Raw genomic sequence first — 17,108 nt, forward strand, 5'->3', positions numbered from 1 at the left:
AATTGTTATTCAGTGACCGCCTAATGTACCTCCAGCCACATAATCACTTGTTCTTTTCTGTCCGGTGAATGCCTAATTTTTGGGGCCTGTATTCCACTAGCTGACAGTAAAATTGTTATCCAGTGACCGCCTAATGTATCTTCAGCCACATAATCACTTTTTCTTTTCTGTCAGATGAATGCCTAATTTTTGGTGCCTTTACTCCACTGGTCTACAGTAAAATTGTTATCCAGTGACCGCCTAATGTACCTCCAGCCACATAATCACTTGTTCTTTTCTGTCAGGTGAATGCCTAATTTTTGGGGCCTTTACTCCACTGGTCTACAGTAAAATTGTTATCCAGTGACCGCCTAATGTACCTCATTGCACGTGACTGCCATGACCTCGGGATATCCCTGATTACAGTTTTGTCTGATCCCTTGGTGATTTGCACCGGTGTCTCTTGACCCCTGAGCGTCAGCAGTCACCTGAACAGAGACTACTACAAAAGGTGGTTTACCTGATCCCAGATCTCTGTACAGGAGTTAAAGGGTGAAGACCAGAGGGTCACCTAGAGAATTCCCCTAGGAGTATCCCTAAGTCATATTTGTTATGTTGTATGTTATACTAGCTGAAGGACCCGACTTCGCTCGGGTATATTTAATCTATTTAATTTAATGTTTGTGTGTGTCGTTAAAGGATATCAAAACTATCCACTATAACAGTGACCTCCACAGCCCCCCACTCCTTAACTCTGACCCCTCCCACAGTGCCCTGTCCCTTAAAATTGGACCTCCACAGCAGCCCACCCCCTTAACTTTGACCTTTAAAGCAGCCTTCCCCTTTAACAGTGACTTTCACAGCATACCACCCCCTTGATAATGACCTCCACAGGGGCCCGCCCCCTTAACAGTGGCCTTTACTGGATCTGGGGCATGTCCTTTTGAACAGCTCACTCTAAGACAGCAGCACTGTACTGTCAGTGTGAGCTGCAGGGAGAAAGTCACCCTCCCTCCCACCTTTGCAGCTGACAGAAGTAGATTTTAACCTTCATTTTTTCAATCCCTGTCAGCTGAGGGGTGGGGGGCGTGGTCTAACTAGATTTGGGCGTGGCTTAGCAGGACCTAGAAGTTAATTTTTAACTTCATTTTTTCAATCTCAGTCGGCAGAGGTGTGGGAGGGGGCATGGCCTAACCGGACCGGGAGCGTGTCCTTTTGAACAGCTTACTCTAAGGGTCCATTCACACGTTCGTAGAATGGGTCTGCACCCGTTCCGCAATTATGCGGAACGGATATGGACCCATTCATTCTCTATGGATCCAGGAGAGATGCAGACAGCAACTGTGCTGTCCGCATCCGCATTTCCGGAGCGCGGCCCCAATCTTAAACATAGAAACATAGAATGTGTCGGCAGATAAGAACCATTTGGCCCATTTAGTCTGCCCAATATACTGAATACTATGAATAGCCCCTGGCCCTATCTTATATGATGGATGGCCAGTGGCGTCGCCAGGGGGGGGGGGGCGGAGGGGGCCACGGCCCTCCCTACATCACGCTGTGCCCCCCCATGTGCCCCCCAACTAAAATGCCCCCCCAACTGAGCGGCTGCAGCCGGGCACAGGGAGATGAGCGCTTCCATTGCGCTCATCTCCATAGTCATCTGTCTGTGCTGCGGCGCGGCAGGGGAGGGAGGCGTGTCCCTTCCCCTTCCTCTGATAGGCTGCAGGCACTAGGCCGGCAGCGTATCAGAGGCCGGCGCAGGTGGCGCGATGACATCATTCTCTGCCTGCCCTGCTATCCCTCTGCCCCTTCTCCAAATCCTTATTATGAAATCATTCTCATTAGGATAAAACACAACATCAGCTCAGCCGAGCCCCCCAGCCAAGTGTTGAAGTGGTGTCCGAGATCCCCAAGGGTCAAGCCAAGTAATTGTAAGTTTTCATGTGAAATATGTTTGCTATACACATATAGCATACACTGTGCCACACAATATACAGTATACCTCTACACTGTGCCCCACAATATACAGTATACCTCTACACTGTGCCCCACAATATACAGTATACCTCTACACTGTGCCACACAATATACAGTATACCTCTACACTGTGGAGTCTGTTCTATAAGCACCCTTGTTCTGTGGCGGCGGGCAGAAAATAATCTGGAAGTGCCCCTCCCTAGACCAGGCTCTGGAGATATGGTCTCCAGTACTGAGCACAATACTCCAAATGAGGTCTCACTAGTGCTCTGTAGAGCGGCATGAGCACCTCCCTCTTTCTACTGATAATGCATCTCCCTATACACCCAAGCATTTCCTGCTGCTCTATGACATTGTCTGCCTACCTTTAAGTCTTCTGAAATAATGACCCCTAAATCCCTTTCCTCAGATACTGAGGTTAGGACTGTATCACTGATTTTATATTCTGCTCTTGGGTTTTTACGCCCCAGGTGCATTATCTTGCACTTATCAACATAAAATTTTAGTTGCCAGGAAAAAAAATTGTGCATGTCCTATTATTGTTCGCAATTGCGGACAAGAATAGGAATTTCTATGGGGGTGCCGGCCGGGTGTATTGCGGATCCACAATTTGTGGATCTGCAATGCACTACAGACATCTGAATGGAGCCTAAGACAGCAGCACTGTACTGTCTGAGTGTAAGCTGCTGGGAGAAAGTCACCCTCCCTCCCACCCCTGCAGATGACAGAAGTTGATTTTTACCTTCATTTTTTCAATCCCCGTCGGCTCAGCAGTGGGAGGGGGCGTGGCCTAACCAGATCATAGGCGTGGCTTTGTGGGACCTGGGGGCGGGGTTTTAAGTCTTTTGAGGGTGGACACATTGTGGCAGGAGGCATGTCTGGGCTCCTTCCTGCAAGAGTGACGCCCCTCTGGGCACCTTACTGGCTCGTTTGCATACCAAATAAACTGGATTTTCAAGGCACATCTTGAAATAAGGTACTAAGTGCTATTAGGCCATGGCTTTATTTCAATAGCAATTATCCTGGTGACAGATTTCATTTAAAGCTCTCCTATAGCAGTGAAGAAAAATGTCTGGGTTGTTATGGAAACCTGGAGTAAAACTGTGTATGTGGAGACTGGAGGACCTGTGAGCTTCTATTGGCTGATAAGGGTCATGTGACCAAGCTTCTATTGGCTAATGCATTTTTTGGGAATATCTCAGGAATGGTACATTCTAGAGAGCTGAGACCTGGTCTAAAGCCTTCCCAGACACCTGATGTACCTGTGTGCCAAATTTTGTGATTGTAAATGCGACGGTACGGATACCTTTATCGGACATACACATACACTCAGCTTTATACAGTATATTAGATGTTATGTTATATGTTATAAATGTGTCACAGCTCATTAGCATCCACTTTATTATAAAATGAATATTAGTGTATATACAGTATAAGAACAGACATTGAAAGAAAACACAGGATGCAGAGCACTCTAACAGTGTTTGGGCTCAATACCTTCTTACAGTTCCCTTACCTCCTCTACAGAAGCAGCACCAGGCCTGTCCTTTCCTTCTGCTTATCCATTGCATTTCTAAGGTGATCTTAAAGAATTTATCCCATGATTAATGTAAAAAATGAAAATCAGATATCATATAGTACATGACAATATCTTTCTTACAAAGCTAGAACCAGCCCTGCACCTTACGCGGATCCAGAGATCTCCCTATTCATTGCTGTACTAGATTTATACTAAGCTGGCAGCTCAAGGGGAGTGTTCATTCTTAGGAGCTTTCCCTTTTCTGCTGCAGCTCTCTCCCCATCACAGCTCAGGAGGCAGTTGAGATGAAACTGAGCATGTGCGGCCATGTCAGTGAGCAGGACAAAGAGATAAGAAAAATAACAAAGAGCAGGTGGCACTATAAGGATAAATTTTATTGAATAACTCAGTCTCTATACAAAATCTTTAACTACATACAATTACAAAAGTATTCAGATCCAGGTGCTGGAGAATATTTTTGATGGGAAAAACACTTTAATACCTATCCAACATGTTCCCAATTATTCCAAACCTACACTTATGAAGAGCTTGCTATATTTTGTGTTCTATCTCATTATATAATTAACTTACAGTATATGGCATAAGAATTTTTTTCAGGAAAAACTCCACTCTTGTCCATTATATGTGTCAGCCAAGTTACAGCTCAGCCAAATTCACTTCAATAGGGCAGAACTACAATATTTAACATAGTCTATGGAGAGGAGTGGTTTCCTGAACAGTCATTGGTTGGCTCTAACTAAAAACACAATAATCCCATCTGGCTCCCTGGATATTTATCCTATTATTTCAAAGAGTCTAAAGGTTTGTTACTAACTATGGTTTTTTACCAACTTAAAGCTAATTTTATATGAATGGTAATGGCCTATACACACAGCCGTGATTTATGTTGAAATATCACTGAGCAAAAAAAACTAAAAATTAACTTTTAATATAAATATTAGAATATAAAAACCAAATCCCAAAACAGATAATCTACAGATAATATATAAATTGCAGCACTTATTTATCAACTAAGTGGTGAATGTCCATGGATGAACCATTTGGATATCTCCTTTTGGGGAAACGCGTCGGGAAGAGTGTAGCTAGCAGGGACATCCAGGGTCTCTCAGGGTTTAGCCACCGATAAGTGAGGTCGCCCCTGTCGGGGCGGGTGCTCTGCTTTTAGGCAGGGGTAGCCGTCAGGGACATTATAGGGATAGTACACCTTCCCCACCCCACTTTGTTGGCTGCTAACCTAAAGACAACCTGGTGTCAAGTAACCGTGAGTCTTTCAATACTTGGACATTATCTGGTGTTAAGTAACCATGAGTTTTACAACAAAAACCTCTGGTTTTTTAACTGCATGTTCTATGTTATATCAAATGTGCAGTTGTTATATTGTTTATTGTCCCTGTTGCCTTCTAATATGGTATATGCACTACACTGACTGTTGTATCTAAAGTGTAGGCACAAGACATTAAGTTATATATATATTATCTGTATATTATCTATGTTTTGGAGTTTGGTTTTTATATTCTAATATTTATATTAAAAGTAAATAATTATTTATTTATTTTGCTCAGTGATATTTCTATTCCCCCCTATATATATATATATATATATATATATATGTATTTATATCTGATATTCCTGTGAGTTCTTCTTCGTGATTTATGTTGGTTGCATGTGGACAGAACAGATCAATACACATAAGTGATGCTATTCACGACCTCCACCCATGCCAACAAACTTGTGGGGGATGAAATATGAACCTGGAGACCATTTTATGCAATTGTCTCCAGTTCTGTGTCCTACATGGGCATATGACTGTCACTCTGTATTAAAAATTATCTATGTGTTTTGGCCACAGCATGGACAATTTTTAATACAGATGTGTGAATGGTCACTAAGTTAAATAAATGATGATAGTCAACCTTGTTTGAACTTTACAATACTAGTCCACTATAAAATATGAATAAAAGTATCAGTTCACTGCAATTATGTCTGATTGATGCTTTATGTGTTTCTACATGACAAGTCAGACATTATGTAGAATGTACAGCACTTATACATGTTGCATCACTCACATTATACTTTTTACAGTATGTAAGATCACTTTATAAGAGTTTATTCTCTATATTTTACTTTATTACTAATTATTGCCTCTCTAAAATCTAATTACTATTTTCTTTTTTGCATATTGTAATCTAAAGACAGAATCCTTTACTGTGTGTCTGCTAAACGTCTAGAAATAATAATAATCAACTTTGCAAATAGTCTTTGTGATAAAAAGAGAAAATACCATTTTGTATCTATACCTCCTATGGAGGCCAATCTATCTCTATGATTACAGACCACAAACAAACACTGTGTAGTCTGAACCTTCAGTGATACTTTCTTCTGTCATATCTGGCTGAACTCATTTCAAAGTCCAGGTCATTGCTTTGTCTTATAGATAACTTTTTATGAGAAAGGAATGATGGACCTCATGCATCACCACTGTCTCAGGGACAAATCAGTCTTGTTGTCCATAATAAACAGAGCCTATTGCCTATAAAACTTAGGATGAGAAAAATTAACCCTTATTGGATGCACTGGACTACTTTTATTTTTTAGAGACATTTTTAGCGTGTGCTGTACTTTCCCCGTTCATAATCAGTAGACACTCGTGTGCTCAATATGCTTTAACGGTACAAAATAAGCTAACCCTCCACAGTAAAATTCCTCAGGTAGGATGGCACTGAACATAGTGTCCCTTATTAGTGTGGGATGGATACTGGCATCAATGATGTCCCTTTATGGACACTAATCATAATCCACATTAAGGACAATAGTTTGAGATAATATCTCCACCAATTGGGAGTACTATCCATGATGCCTCTTTACCTTACGGTTTGTTGTGTGGAGAGTTAAAGGGATTCAACGAGACATATGTACATGCTGGAGGTAAAGGTTAAAAAATATGACTCACCTATCATAGGTAGAAAGGTACTTGGCTTCCATTGCCAAACTCCCTTCTCTTCTGCTTCCTGTTCCCGATGAAACAGAAGTCTGACTTGCCTACTACATGCACATCACCATTGCCGGCCTTTACTGTGCAGGCTAGACACGTACCAGCTGCCACTGCTGAGGCCACTGATAGACAGGCAGGATTAACGTGTTAAACGAAGGTTGGTGAAGATGCCGGGGCACTGGGGACAATTGAGTTTTTTTTAACCTCTACAACCAGCCTCCACATATGAAAAGTGGTTTCCGGACTCCGAGAACCCCTTTAAAGTATATTACATGCAATTACAGTATACTTAGCTGGTAGAGTACACACACAGCATGTGAACTGAACGTAGATGGAGCTGGTAGAGCACATGCAAAAATTGGCAGCCATTTTCTTTTTAATCTGAGGAATATTGTGTATTTGGATATAAGTCTGATATGTTTGTACTATAATTAGAGATGAGCGAATCGAATCCCACAAAGTGGAATTCGATCGAAATTTCAGGATAAATTTGGTTCGCCTCGAAGTTGAATTTATTTGTGCTTCATGTCAGTGAATCGATTTAACCTGAAAAAGTGTAAAAAACAAAAAAAATTTAACTTACCTCCTCCATTTGCTTGCGATGGGCCGCTAGCCTCTATCTTGATTGAAGATCTCGGCCGAAATCCAGTGCGTTGTGACATATGACGTCATCACTAGAGTTGAGCGGACACCTGGATGTTCGGGTTCGACGAGTTCGGCCGAACTTGAAAAAAAAGTTCGGGACCCGAACTTGACCCGAACTTGACCCCGAACTCCATTGAAGTCAATGGGGACCCGAACTTTTGGGCACTAAATTGGCTCTAAAATAGTCCTGGAAAGGGCTAGAGGGCTGCAAAAGGCATCAAAATGTAATTAAGAGCATGGCAACTGTTCTGCAAACAAATGTGGATAGGGAAATGACTTAAAATAACATAAAATACAGAAAAATTAAAAATAACAATCTGGATCTAGGAGTAGGAGGTTGAGGAGGCGGTGGATGGGTGGATGTGGCAGTGTAGGTTGACGTGGCGGTGTAGGTGGAAGCGGCGGTGAAGGAGGAATAGGTAGCCAACACAGATTTCTGTTATTTTCTTTTTTAAATTGGGGGATACCCCAAAATATTGGGACATATAACAAAATAAAACAAAGAATAAGTGCACTTGAGTACAAGAATGGATGGTTGAGGCTGGTATAAATGTCTGTTCTGCACAAGGTACGGACAAGTCCTTTGGGATCCATGCCTGGTTCATTTTAATAAACGTAAGCTTGTCCACATTGGCTGTGGCCTGTGATAATGCTCTCTGCCGTGCTAAACACACGTTCACACTATACACTGGCTGCAGGGCAGGTCAGCAGGGCAGGTCAGCTGACAAAGCTTTTCCACATTTGGGCCATGCTAACCCTGCCTTCTCAGGTGCTGGCGGTGCCCCAGCTGCGTTGGCGACCTCTTCCTCCTCCTCTGCCTTCGCCTTGTGCTTCCACTGTGCCCCCGCTGTCAGGTGGGAATGCCATCTTCCGATCAGTAACAGATGTTTTCACTAAATTTAGTTCCCTGTCAGCAATGCAGAGCAGGGGTTCATTCACGGCAAAAGGGGGTTCATGTCACCCAGCAATAGAACAGAGGATTTTGAGAGATTTAGGCCCCTGTCACGCAGGCACAGCAGGGGTTCATTCACGGCAAAAGGGGGTTCATGTCACACAGCAATAGAACAGAGGAGTTTGAGAGATTTAGGCCCCTGTCACCCAGGCACAGCAGGGGTTCATTCACGGCAAAAGGGGGTTCATGTCACCCAGCAATACAACAGAGGATTTTGAGAGATTTAGGCCCCTGTCACCCAGGCACAGCAGAGGTTCATTTACGGCAAAAGGGGGTTCTTGTCACCCAGCAATAGAACAGAGGATTTTGAGAGATTTAGGCCCCTGTCACCCAGGCACAGCAGGGGTTCATTCACAGCAAAAGGGGGTTCATGTCACCCAGCAATAGAACAGAGGATTTTGAGAGATTTAGGCCCCTGTCACCCAGGCACAGCAGGGGTTCATTCACGGCAAAAGGGGGTTCTTGTCACCCAGCAATAGAACAGAGGATTTTGAGAGATTTAGGTCCATGTTACCCAGGCACAGCAGGGGTTCATTCATGGTAAAAGGGGGTTCATGTCACCCAGCAATAGAACAGAGGATTTTGAGAGATTTAGGCCCCTGTCACCCAGGCACAGCAGGGGTTCATTCACGGCAAAAGGGGGTTCATGTCACCCAGCAATACAACAGAGGATTTTGAGAGATTAAGCCCCTGTCACCCAGGCACAGCAGGGGTTTATATACGCCAAAAATGGTAAAATTTCACCCGACAATTAAAAATAAGATTTTTTTCAATTTAGGGCACTAAAATTGGCACTTTTTTGCATTAAAATTGCTCTAAAATAGTCCTTGAAAAGGCTAGAGGGATGTAAAAGGCAGTAAAATGTGCTTAAGAGCATGGCAACTGCTCTGCAAACAAATGTGGATAGGGAAATAACTTAAAATGAAATAAAATAACAAAAAATTTGAAATTATTAACCTGCAACTCAGAGAAGGAGGTGGATATGGAGTCGGAGGTTGAGGAGGCGGTGAATGTGGTGTTGTAGGTGGAGGCAGCAATGGAGGAGGAGGAGGTAGCCAACAATGTTTTTTTTTTTTTTTTTGGGGGTAGGTAGCCCCCAAAATATAGGGACAAATAAAAAAAAAGAAAACAAAGAATCATTGCACTTGACTTGAGTACAAGAATGTATGTTTGATGGTGGTATAAATGTCTCTTCTGCACAAGGTACAGACAAGTCTTGTGGGATCCAAGCCTGGTTCATTTTAATGAACGTGAGCTTGTCCATGTTAGCTGTGGACAGGCGGCTGCGTCTGTCTGTAATGACACCTCCTGCCGTGCTAAATACACGTTCAGAGAGTACACTGGCTGCAGGGCAGGCCAGCACCTCCAAGGCATACAGGGCAAGCTCTGGCCATGTGGACAATTTGGAGACCCAGAAGTTGAATGGGGCAGAACCATCAGTCAGTAAGTGTAGGCGTGTGCACAGGTACTGTTCCACCATGTTGTTCAAATGCTGAATCCTGCTAATACGCTCCATATCAGCAGTTGGGGCCGGATGTTGCGGTGAGGTGACAAAGCTTTTCCACATGTCGGCCATGCTAACCCTGCCTTCTGACGTGCTGGCGCTGACACAGCTGCGTTGGCAACCTCTTTCTCCTCCCCTGCCTTCGCCTTGTGCTTCCACTTGTCCCCCGGCATCAGTCGGGAATGCTCTCATGAGCGCGTCTACCAGCGTGCGCCTGTAGTCGCGCATCTTCCGATCACGCTCCAGTGAGGGAATTAAGAACGGCATATTGTCTTTGTAACGGGGATCCAGCAGGGTGGCCACCCAGTAGTCAGCACATGTTAAAATGTGGGCAACTCTGCTGTCGTTGCGCAGGCACTGCTGCATGTAGTCGCTCATGTGTGCCAGGCTGCCCAGAGGTAAGGACAAGCTGTCCTCTGTGGGAGGCGTATCGTCGGCGTCCTCCGTATCCTGCCAGCCACGCACCAGTGATGGGCCCGAGCTGCGTTGGATGCCACCCCGCTATGAACATGCTTCATCCCCATCCTCCTCCTCATCCTCCTCCACTAGTGGGCCTTGGCTGGCCAAATTTGTACCTGGCCTCTGCTGTTGCAAAAATCCTCTTTCTGAGCCACATCTAAAAGACTGGCCTGAAAGTGTTAAAGATGACCCCTCTTCCTCCTCCTCGTCCTGGGCCACATCCTCTTCCATCATAGCCCTAAGTGTTTTCTCAAGGAGACATTAAAGTGGTATTGTAACGCTAATAACAGCGTCATCGCCACTGGCCATGTTGGTGGAGTACTCGAAACAGCGCAACAGGGCACACAGGTCTCGCATGGAGGCCCAGTCATTGGTGGTGAAGTGGTGCTGTTCCGCAGTGCGACTCACCCGTGCGTGCTGCAACTGAAACTCCACTATGGCCTGCTGCTGCTCGCACAGTCTCTCCAGCATGTGTAAGGTGGAGTTCCACCTGGTGGGCACGTCGCATATGAGGCGGTGAGCGGGAAGGCCGAAGTTACGCTGTAGAGCAGACAGCCGAGCGGCGGCAGGATGAGAACGCCGGAAGTGCGCACAGACGGCCCGCACTTTACGCAGCAGCTGACATGTCGGGGTAGTTGTGAATGAATTTCTACACCACCAAATTCAGAACATGCGCCAGGCAAGGGATGTGCGTCTAACCGGCTAGTCCCAGAGCTGCAACGAGATTTCGCCCATTATCGCACACCACCAGGCCGGGCTTGAGGCTCACTGGCAGAAACCACTCGTCGGTCTGTCGTTCTATATTCCGCCACAACTCCTGCGCGGTGTGGGGCCTGTCTCTCAAACACATCAGTTTCAGAACGGCCTGCTGACGTTTACCCCGGGCTGTGCTGAAGTTGGTGGTGAAGGTCTGTCGCTGACCGGATGAGGAGGTGGTAGAAGAGGAGGAGGAAGCCGAGTAGGAAGCCGAGTAGGAAGAGGAGGCAAAGAATGATGCCCTGCGATCCTTGGCGGCGGAAGGACATGCGCCAAACATCTCTTCGCCTGGGGCTCAGCCACCACTACATTTACTCAGTGTGCAGTTAGGGAGATATAGCGTCCTTGGCCGTGCTTACTAGTCCACGTATCTGTGGTTAGGTGGACCTTGCCACAGATGTCGTTGCGCAGTGCACACTTGATTTTATCCGATACTTGGATGTGCAGGGAGGGCACGGCTCTCCTGGAGAAGTAGTGGCGGCTGGGAACGACGTACTGTGGGACAGCAAGCGACATGAGCTGTTTGAAGCTGTCTGTCTCCACTAGCCTGAATGACAGCATTTCAAAGGCCAGTAATTTAGAAATGCTGGCATTCAGGGCCAGGGATCGAGGGTGGCTAGGTGGGAATTTACGCTTTCTATCAAAGGTTTGTGAGATGGAGAGCTGAACGCTTTCGTGTGACATGATGGAGATGCTTGGTGACGTAGGTGGTGTTGTTGGTGGCACATCCTCTGTTTGCTGGGCGGCAGGTGCCAACGTTCCTCCAGAGGCAGAGGAAGAGGCCGAGGCAGCAGCAGAAGAGGGAGCAGGAGGGGCCTGAGCCCTTTCTTGGTTTTGAAGGTGCTTACTCCACTGCAGCCCGTGTCTCGCATGTAGATGCCTGGTCATGCAGGTTGGGCTAAGGTTCAGAACGTTAATGCCTCGCTTCAGGCTCTGATGGCACAGCGTGCAAACCACTCGGGTCTTGTCGTCAGCACATTGTGTGAAGAAGTGCCATGCCAGGGAACTCCTTGAAGCTGCCTTTGGTGTGCTCGGTCCCTGGTGACGGTGGCCAGTAGCAGGCAAACTGTTTGGCGACGGCTGCTCTGCTTTTGCCCCCTGCTCCCGCTTTTGCTACTCTGTTGGCTCGGTCTCACCACTGCCTTTTCCTCCAAACTCTGAAAGTCAGTGGCACGACCTTCATTCCATGTGGGGTCTAGGACCTCATCGTCCCCTGCATCGTCTTCCACACAGTCTTCCTCCCTGACCTCCTTTTCGGTCTGCACACTGTAGAAAGACGCAGCAGTTGGCACCTGTGTTTCGTCATCATCAGAGTCGTGCTGAGGTGGTATTCCCATGTCCTCATCAGGAAACATAAGTGGTTGTGTATCAGTGCATTCTATGTCTTCCACCCCTGGGGAAGGGATAGGTGGATGCCCTTAGGAAACCCTGCCAGCAGAGTCTTCAAACAGCATAAGAGACTGCTGCATTACTTGAGGCTCAGACAGGTTCCCCAATATGCACGGGGTGATGTAACAGACTGATGGGCATGGGTTTCATGCGCCATCTGTGCGCTTTCTGCAGAAGACTGGGTGGGAGATAATGTGAACGTGCTGTATCCACTGTCGGCCACCCAATTGACTAGCGCCTGTACTTGCTCAGGCCTTACCATCCTTAGAACGGCATTACGTCCGACCAAATATCGCTGTAGATTCTGGCGGCTACTGGGACCTGAGGTAGTAGGTTCAGTAGGACGTGTAGCTGTGGCAGAACGGCCACGTCCTCTCCCTGCACCAGAGGCTCCACCAACACCATAGTTAGCGTTCACAAAGCAAAATAAAAAGTGGTTAAGTCTGTTAAAAATTTATATGACAGCGGTATTTGTGGCCTAAATTTCACAGTAACTTATGCACGTGTAATCCCAGATGTGCAGTATATCAGAGGCATTTTCATCCCAGTATGCCAAATCCGTATTTCTGGCCTAAATGTGACAATCACTTATGCACGTGTAATCCCAGATGTGCAGTATATCAGAGGGTTTTTTCACGCCAGTATGCCAAAGCCGTATTTCTGGTTTAAATGTGACAGTCACTTATGCACGTCTAATCCCAGATGTGCAGTATATTAGAGGGTTTTTTCACCCCAGTAACCAAAAAGCCGTATTTCTGGCCTAAATGTGACAGTCACTTATGCACGTCTAATCCCAGATGTGCAGTATATATTAGAGGGTTTTTTCACCCCAGTAACCAAAAAGATGTATTTCTGGCCTAAATGTGACAGTCATTTATGCACATCTTATCCCAGATTTTGCAGTATATTAGAGGGTTTTTTCACCCCAGTAACCAAAAAGCCGTATTTCTGGCCTAAATGTGACAGTCACTTATGCACGTCTAATCCCAGATGTGCAGTATATTAGAGGGTTTTTTCACCCCAGTAACCAAAAAGCTGTATTTCTGGCCTAAATATGACAGTCACTTATGCACGTCTTATCCCAGTTGTGCAGTATATTAGAGGGTTTTTTCACCCCAGTAAGCAAAAAGATGTATTTCTGGACTTGCAGACAGGCAGATAGCCTGTGCTGGTGCACTATCGTTGCATAAAATGGCTGCCGATTATGTATTGATATTGACAAACTGAAGTAAGTTCATTTTCAGCAGTAGTTGGCTCAGGGCAGGCTTAAAAAAATTGTGCACTGCACCCACAAAACACATTTGCTGTAGATCGCTGAGTACATAAACCAGTTCTGATAAGATTTCTCCCTGATCTCTCCCTCACAGCAGCTGCAGCCTCTCCCTACACTAATCCGAGCAAAGTGACGGGCGGCGCTACGTGACTCCAGCTTAAATAGAGGCTGGGTCACATGCTGCAGTTGGCCAATCACAGCCATGTTAATTTTGGGCATGGCTGTGATGGCCTTTTGGGGCAAGTAGTATGACGCTTGTTGATTGGCTACTGTGCAGCCTTTCAAAAAGCGCCAAGAAAGCGCCGAACACCGAACCCGAACTTTTACGTAAATGTTCGGGTTCAGGTCCGGGTGCCGAAAAACCTAAAGTTCGTTGCGAACCCGAACTTTAAAGTTTGGGTTCGCTCAACTCTAGTCATCACGCCGGCCTGCGTGATGACTTAATCTTGCGTTGCACGAGATTTCGCTCCAGATCTTCAAGCAAGATGGTGGTGGCTGGCCCGTCACGAGCAAATAGAGGTGGTAAGTTTGATTTAATTTTTTTTTGTTAATTTTACACTTTTTTTACATTTAGATGTCGCAATCATATATGAACGCGGCATCTGAGAGGTACAATGATGGGGGCGGCGCTATCGCAGCTCCCTGTCATTGGACCACTTACTTTTTTGTAAAATTTGGCGAATCAGCCGAATCGAACTTTTCAATTATTTGCTCATCTCTGACTATAATATAGGAAAAAAAAACATTGTTCCATTCGAGTTCTGTGTAATCTCTACTTTATCCCAGTCATACTGTAAGGTCAGACAACTGAACATTTTACCTACAATTTGCTTCTTTGAAGTGGCAGCGTAGGCCTTAGGGCCCACTCAGAAAATTTCTGAATCAAATCAATGGCCACAACTCTCCAGCTGTGAAGAAAGCAGGCTGAGTTTAAAAAACTGGCAGAAATTCATGGACTTTCAAAGTAATATACCTCAAGGACTGGGCTTAACAGAGTATTGAAGGAATTTTACTGAAAACATGTTCATGTCACTTGCAAACCTGTAATTTCATGCTCTGGTAGACATTGATGTTTGCTTCTCAAATATGTATTTAAATCTACAGCTAAATAACTCCTTGAAAGCAATGTTTACACATTAATTATGCATACACCATGGGATTTATTCATAATGATTGGGAGCTCGAGAACTCATATTATGAGTTGATGCATGAATGACCTATCTCTTACTACCTCTTTGTATGCATATAGAAATCAATTCTTTTCCTAACTTCATCAAATAAATAATAACAGCAACACAAAGATTTAGATATTCCATTAGTCACATTTTATTTAATTTCCGAAGAATTCCACTACATATGGTCAACCGTCAGTTTGAGCCTATATAATCTGCAGTGCTGTACAAAGATTGTCACAATGCAAACCAGTCCTTGTCCCTTATGGGGAGCTCAGTCCACTTTCGCTATCTCAGACACACACAATAGAGCCACTTTCATAGGAAGCCAATTAAGCTAAAAAATATATAAGGCAGCAGCCATATAGCTGTACAATTTATAGTAAGCCTCACAAACACCCCAGAATTTGTGGACCATCAAGTTTAAAATATAATTTCAAAAGCATAGGGCAGTGTTTGCCAACCAGAGTTCTCTGAAACTGAAACATAGATTCACAATAGAGAACAGTAGCAAGAGCCAGTGGCGTAGTTATCAGGGAAGCAGGGGAAGCGACTGCTTCGAGGCCCAAGCTCAGAAGGGGCCCCGGAGCAGTACTGAATGCTTTCATTACATCTACTCACAGCTGCTGTACTTTATAAAAGCAGATGCTGCTTACAGCAGCAGCGCTGGAGCTCCTCCTGCTGAAGGTCCTTGCTCAGTGAGGAGGACACCTATGGCTGTTCTCACACTGGAATCTGCAGTACTGGCACACCACTTGCCAGTACAGCTTTTTGTTTTCTATTGGCTGGCAGCTTACTATGACATCTTCTGCTAGCCAATAGCAGAACTTTATGGGATCAAACCCCACGCACTAGCACAAAGCTTGTGTACAGCAGACTGGCTGCTCATGAACACAGAGCTCTACAATGCCTGACCGCCATCCCTCCCTGTGTGTCCTGTTCTCTGGCTCCCACCATAGTAGGTGACTAATTATACTAATTAACCCCTCCACTGCTGTCCATGTATAGCACAGGTGGTGATGGCACCAACTTCTCTAGGCTCCCTGTGACTACCAGACATCATCTACAGGAAAGGTAAGTGTCTATGCGTATAAAAAGGTTTATAACTATGGGTATGCTCATATGTGTGGAATGTGTGTGTGTATATATATATATATATATATATATATATATATACACTGCTCAAAAAAATAAAGGGAACACTTAAACAACACAATGTAACTCCAAGTCAATCACACTTCTGTGAAATCAAACTGTCCACTTAGGAAGCAACACTGAGTGACAATCAATTTCACATGCTGTTGTGCAAATGGATAGACAACAGGTGGAAATTATAGGCAATTAGCAAGACACCCCCAATAAAGGAGTGGTTCTGCAGGTGGTGATCACAGACCACTTCTCAGTTCCTATGCTTCCTGGCTGATGTTTTGGTCACTTTTGAATGCCGGCGGTGCTTTCACTCTAGTGGTAGCATGAGACGGAGTCTACAACCCACACAAGTGGCTCAGGTAGTGCAGCTTATCCAGGATGGCACATCAATGCGAGCTGTGGCAAGAAGGTTTGCTGTGTCTGTCAGCGTAGTGTCCAGAGCATGGAGGCGCTACCAGGAGACAGGCCAGTACATCAGGAGACATGGAGGAGGCCGTAGGAGGGCAACAACCCAGCAGCAGGACTGCTACCTCCGCCTTTGTGCAAGGAGGAACAGGAGGAGCACTGCCAGAGCCCTGCAAAATGACCTCCAGCAGGCCACAAATGTGCATGTGTCTGCTCAAATGGTCAGAAACAGACTCCATGAGGGTGATATGAGGGCCCGACGTCCACAGGTGGGGGTTGTGCTTACAGCCCAACACCGTGCAGGACGTTTGGCATTTGCCAGAGAACACCAAGATTGGCAAATTCGCCACTGGCGCCCTGTGCTCTTCACAGATGAAAGCAGGTTCACACTGAGCACATGTGACAGACGTGACAGAGTCTGGAGACGCCGTGGAGAACGTTCTGCTGCCTGCAACATCCTCCAGCATGGCCAGTTTGGCATTGGCTCAGTAATGGTGTGGGGTGGCATTTCTTTGGAGGGCCGCACAGCCCTCCATGTGCTCGCCAGAGGTAGCCTGACTGCCATTAGGTACCGAGATGAGATCCTCAGACCCCTTGTGAGACCATATGCTGGTGCGGTTGGCCCTGGGTTCCTCCTAATGCAAGACAATGCTAGACCTCATGTGGCTGGAGTGTGTCAGCAGTTCCTGCAAGACGAAGGCATTGATGCTATGGACTGGCCCGCCCGTTCCCCAGACCTGAATCCAATTGAGCACATCTGGGACATCATGTCTTGCTCTATCCACCAACGTGACGTTGCACCACAGACTGTCCAGGAGTTGGCAGATGCTTTAGTCCAGGTCTGGGAGGAGATCCCTCAGGAGACCGTCCACCACCTCATCAGGAGCATGCACAGGCGTTGTAGGGAGGTCATACA

Source organism: Bufo bufo, chromosome 5, assembly GCF_905171765.1.
Source record: "Bufo bufo chromosome 5, aBufBuf1.1, whole genome shotgun sequence".
In the NCBI taxonomy this organism is placed as follows: domain Eukaryota; kingdom Metazoa; phylum Chordata; class Amphibia; order Anura; family Bufonidae; genus Bufo; species Bufo bufo.